Below are 6000 nucleotides of genomic sequence, written 5' to 3'. Positions count from 1 at the left end.
GCCACACCATTCTTCCTCTCTTCCTCTGACATCATGTAGATGGGCTTTGAAATGGTTTCCCAAGGTTGCCTTTCACTAAACGGGCCTCTGGCTCAGTCTCACATTTCCACCCAGAGAATATGCTCCAGGGGTCTCTCATAGGAGATGTGGGACATTAGATTGCTAGTTTGAGTACAACCTTCTTCCTTCTGTATACAAGCATATCATCATCGTCATCATCATCATCATCATCGTCATCATCATCATCATCATCATCATCATCATCATCATCATCATCAGCAGCAGCAGCAGCAGCAGCAGCAGCAGCAGCAGCAGATAGCTTACTTGGTCATAGTTTTAACCATGAAGATTTCATGTATGAAACCACAAGCATTTCAAAGTATGAAAAGTAGAAGCAAACATTTAGCTATCACCACCACTGTCCTGGAACTCATTCTGTAGACCAGGCTGGCTTTGAACTCTGAGATCCTTCTGCCTCTACCTACTGAATGCTGGGATTAAAGCTGTGTGTCTCCACCGCCATAAACATCTAGCTCCTAAGTAATGATCTCAGAGTACTTTTCAAAGTAAGACATAGAAGTGAGGGAGGGGAATGCACTTGATTTGGCCCCAGTACCTTGTTGGTTGGCAATTGATTGACTTAATCCCATTTTTCTTTAGTCTGGCCACAGCTGTTATCTTTGTTATTACTTTTTTTTTTTTTTTGTCTCAGCCTTCTTCAGCCCCAGTACATCACCACAGGGGAGAAGTCTGCGTTGAGATACAGCTCAGTTGGTTGAGTCCCTGCCTAGCTTGTGTGAGGTTCTGGGTTTGATCCCTGGCACCACAGCAAACTAGGTGTTTGGGGGCGTGTCTAATTCTAAGAGTGGGGGATGGAGCCAGGAAGACCAGAAGTCAAAGTCATTCACACCTAAAGAGGGAGTTGAGGAAATCTTGGACCAGACAACTTGTCTAACAACAACAGGGAAAATTATTAACTGAAAGGTCAAATTATTATCATGATAGGCTTCCAAATCATATGAGCAGCTACCTAGTTACACATTTTGGTTTGTGAATCTTAACTTCCACAGTCTATGGGGAAAAACGAATTATAAAAGACTTTTACAGAAACAAATGACCTGGATTGGGCAACAGGTTCTAAGGCTTAAGCTTTATATCACGGTACTTCTTGTGCACCGTCCAGAATGACCACACACAGCTCTCTCTACCTTCCCCCTTTCTTTAGCCCTAGCCCCCCCCCGGGGGGGGAGCCCAAATGGGTTTCTAATATTGACAGTGTCCACGGTGCTCTTAGGATCTTGGAGGTTAAGGACGCTGCAAAACCATGTGTTCTGTAAACATTACACATTTGGTTGAGTCTCAGGATTCAAAGCAGCCCAGCTGTGACTATAGCGACAGTCTCACCCACCGAAGCCGACTTCGTTTTATCAAAGACATTTCTTTTTAGCTTGTTGGCAATTACATATGTCTTCCTAGACAGGGCTCTGGGTGAAATCTCCATGTCTTCAGTGTGTCGAGACATTTGACCCCTGAGGCCCCCAAGACTGCACATTTGGACCATGGGAGCCTGCATCAATGAAAGCAGACCCAGTGAGGAAGTGTAGGGGTCTTGACATCCTCAAGGCGACTTTCAACCAGTGAGAGGAGTGAGGGAATTGGGACAGAGAGTAGAAATGTGGGGGTTGGAGAGTAGACAAGTTCTCTGCTTTCCCTCTCCCACAGTGGCGCAACTGCACAAAAATTTGTTTGACAGCCTCAGTGTCTCCATCACATTCTCCCCACTACGGACCCCTTCCTTTCCAGCCCCACTCTCTTTCCTTCCATACTCCTGTTTCCTGGGATTATATCCAAAGCAAATCCTCTGTCCCAGGTCTTGGCTTCATGATATGTTTTTGGGTTAGCCTAGACTGTTTAAAAAGTGTTCATTAAAGAAAATCAATACCTTTGCAACTTGATTATGGGACACAGAGAAGAAAGGTTTCTGCTCTACCATTGCTTGGAGCCTCACAGTCTGCCTTAATTACCTGGATACTCTTGCTTCTTTCCCCCTGACTGGCAGCCTCTCCCTCTCCAGGGATTATTTCCATTGTCTCCAGCTATAGCCCAGAGACTCAAGATCAGACAGAACAGTTGTGGGGTGATGTGAGACAAGCATGCTGTCGGGGGTGGAAAGGACTATTTTATTCTTCTCTTGGATCCACGGGTGAAGCTTTTGAAAGACACATGGAAACAATTGAAAAGAGAAAGACTTTATGTCTTTTTGGAGCAATGCATATTTATTCAAATTATAGTTGGATCCTGTTATGATAGAGGATTTTAAGAGAAAAAAATCTTGGGTTTCATTTTCAAAGCTATAGATTTCTTATATTGTATAGTTTTGGAAAGAAACAGAATGACCTAGCTTGAGGGTTCAGTTGGAATTTTGTATTTTTCACAGAACATTTTTCCTACTGAAAACACAGATTAATTCTTTTGTCCAAGGATCTCCACAGCAGTTCTTGTTAACAATGGTGAGCTTTCACATTTTTCTGCCAAGACAGCCCTTCAGTACGTCACCCACTACTATTGTTTTAGCCTTTTTTAAAATCTACCAACATGTTTGTTTTGTTTTGTTGATGTTTTTAACTTTGAATATCAGAGAAAATTCATTAACCTGACTCTCCTTTCAAACCAGCTTTGCCAACACCTTACTGAAAAGAATAAAGAGATTAAATTAATCTTGAATTGTCAGGCAGATTATGAACTTCAAAAGCTGGGAAGGCCTGTCTTCCTTGGAGGATAGAACTTTTGACTCATGGAGGATGAGACTGGAAGAGCACTTGGAACCTCCAATGGCTGCGGTCTTAGACCTGACAGGATGTAAGAAAACACCTGGCTCTCATTGCCCAGAGTGTCTCCAATGAGGACTGAGTATGAACAGAGCACCCGAATGCTTCTATACAAATGGAAAATCCACTGTCTCAACTCTTCATAACCTACACAGAGTTCTGAAGCTTTGAGGAAGAATATACTTTATGAATATAATATGGACTGAATTAATCATCGCTTTTCATTTTATATAGAGCCCCAATTTCTAAGGTGATATTTATTTGTGAGGACACTAGAAAATAGGCTGGTCTAGGTAGACCCAGGAATGTGGGGCCCCTGTGAAGGGATCAATGCCCTCATAGAAGAGCTTGTGTCACGGAGTGAGCACAGAGCAAGAACACAGTCACCAGTAAGCCAAGGGGAGGGCTTCCATCAGAACCACATCCTGGAGGCACACCCATCTTAAATCTTCGAGCCATCCAGAATTGCTGCTAACTGTGCTCCCAGACTATGGTATTTTGGAAGCTGAAACCAACAACACACCACAAGAGTAGGAAATGGGTTCTTCACTTTTTCCTTGGAGCTTTTTGACTTACAGTTTTCATGACAGCTATAGTTCCTGGAATCAAACCTATAGGGACAACAGACCAGCATGAAAGGGTTTGAGTTGCTTCCCAAATTTTTATATATGTTTGTTATGAACTATATTATCAGTCTGTAAAAAAAAAAAAACCTCAAAGACAGTGGATTTTTTTCTAAATAATTTATGTTTCAATAGGCCTGAATAAAAGAAAAAAAATCAAGATGATTGGGAAATAATTTTTATGGGAAAAGCCTGAAATTGTTGGGCTTATCTAGTTTAGAAATGAGAAATTTCAAAGTAGCTTTAATGCTTTAAATCCAAATGTCTCCATTTCACACCCCACCTTTATAGTCATTTTATATGCTTATATTTGGTGAAAAGAAAAAAAAAAACAACTTTGAGGCATTCATTTGGGTGTGGGTTGGTTAGTGATGAGCTCATAATTCCCTAAGGATGTTGTCTATCTGTCCAAACCACCAGACTGACTTTTGCAGCAGTATGTGTTTATTCTTCTAAGCGTAGTAGATGCACACTAGAAAATAAGCACACAGCTCTAAGCATACTCCTATCCCCGAGGTAAATATAAATTCTTGGAAGTAATATAGACTAAATATACCCAATGACTCATAATTTTAAGGTTTACTCTGGCCAGAATCGAACTGGGCAATAAATCCACCCCTTTGTCAAGCTACTGCCTGTTACTAGCAGCTTCCTTCAATACACAATCTTTTCTTCTCCAAGTGTTTAACCTGGCAGTTATAAAAATATTAAGCAAGCTATATAGGATGATGGTTAAAGGTCTAGATGCTTGAAATAAATGTCTAAAGAGAACCTAAGAGATGCCCAGGAATTCAGTTGTTTTCATTACTGCTTTGGAAAAATATGCCATCTACACTCACCAAATCCTCATTTCTCACAGGATCAATGACTGACATGTACTTGGATCTACTTTTGAACTCTATCCCATCCTACTGGTGAACCAGTCTACCCCTGTGCTTGGGCAACACTCTGTTAGTGGCTTGGACTAAGTCTCAGTTTCTACCTAGGCATTATCTTTCTTTTTTTTTTTTAACTTCTGAAATGCTGAGTAAGAATCTTGATAGATTAGTTAATTTTCTTGTTGTTTCAGACACTTAATAAGTTAGTTGTTTTTCCAGTAACTGTGACAAAATGCTCAATGAAAGCTACTTACAGAAAAAGTAAGTATTTGATTGGCTTATGGCTTAGAAGGACACATTCTGTCATGGTGGTAAAGTCATGGCAGCAGATGGTGAGGCAGCTGATCACAGGATTCAGAAAGTGATGATTTCTGTCATACATTTGGCTCTCCAATGTCTCTCTGTTTTTAATTCTGTCTGAGAGCTCAATTCATAGGATTGTTCTACCCACAGTCAGGGTAGATCTTTCTCCCCAGTTAAACCTCTCTAGCAATACTTCTCTAGATATGCCAATTAATATGTCTCTTAGGTAATTCTAAACACAGTCAAGTTAAAATGAAGATTCAGCACCCAAAGACAGCACTTTAAATGATAGTATTCCACACTTGGCTCCTAAAACCTCATATCCACTCATAAAGCAATACATATTTACCTCATCTCTAAAAACACTTCAATCCTTAATAGCTCCAATATTGTTCAAAGCACAGAATGAACATTTCTTCTGAGCTTCAGAACAGTCTCCTAGCTATGAGCCCTAGTAAAATGAAACCAATTAGTTACATTTTATTTATGTGCAGTAAGGAGCTCAAAGTGAACATTCTAGTTCTGAAAGGTAGGGTTATGGGAATAGCAAGGAAATTAACAACTCTTTACCTGTTGATGGAGCAGCTGAAAGAGCCCTCGGTGACTACCTCACAGTCTCAACTTTTAGTTCATTAGAACCCTTGTTGTGCCCCCACTGCCCAGCGGTAGGTCTATATTAGTAGAGTCCAAAGTTGTAGTGATAGAACACAGATGCTTTTCTAGATGATCACTGGGGTTAAGAGTGAGAAGAGCCATTGTATTCTCACCTCCTGGTACCCACTCCCATGAATTGTGGTGATGGGAGAAACCGATATCATCATATACTGGTTACTGACTTAGGTCACACTCTCCATCCTAGATGGTGTTTCCCCTGGTTTGAGAGTTTTGCCCTCTAGCTGACACCATAAGGGAGTCTTTGAAAGCCCATTTTACTGCACTGGTAAGACAGTTATTTCTAGGTAACGGAGAACAAGGGAGAACAATGGGATTGAGCACAGGCTCTTTCTGTTCTTCACTTGTGACCAAGTAACTCCTTAGGAATAAATAGTGCAGATATATCATGCTAATGATATCCACAAATGGTTGTTTTAGTGAAAGAATTGCAGGCAGGAAAAGAAGGTCATAGCCAGAGCAACTGTCTCCTTCAATAAAGCAAAGCACTACTCTTGGTACGATTGGAGGAATGAACCCACTAAATCAATCTGCTACTAGGGGTCTGTCTGGCGCTCTGGGGAACTATAGCACACGGGGTCTTAACATTAAACTCAGTATTGCTAGCTATAGCCAGATTGATATCACTGAGTGGAAAGCCATAATGCTTAGCCTACACTTAGCTAATCACCCTTCATGATCCTATTGGGCAATGAT

The sequence above is a fragment of the Micromys minutus genome, assembly GCF_963924665.1.
Source record: "Micromys minutus genome assembly, chromosome: 4".
Lineage (NCBI taxonomy): Eukaryota > Metazoa > Chordata > Mammalia > Rodentia > Muridae > Micromys > Micromys minutus.
The sequence above is the reverse complement of the archived record's forward strand: the minus strand, read 5'-3'. Positions refer to the sequence as shown.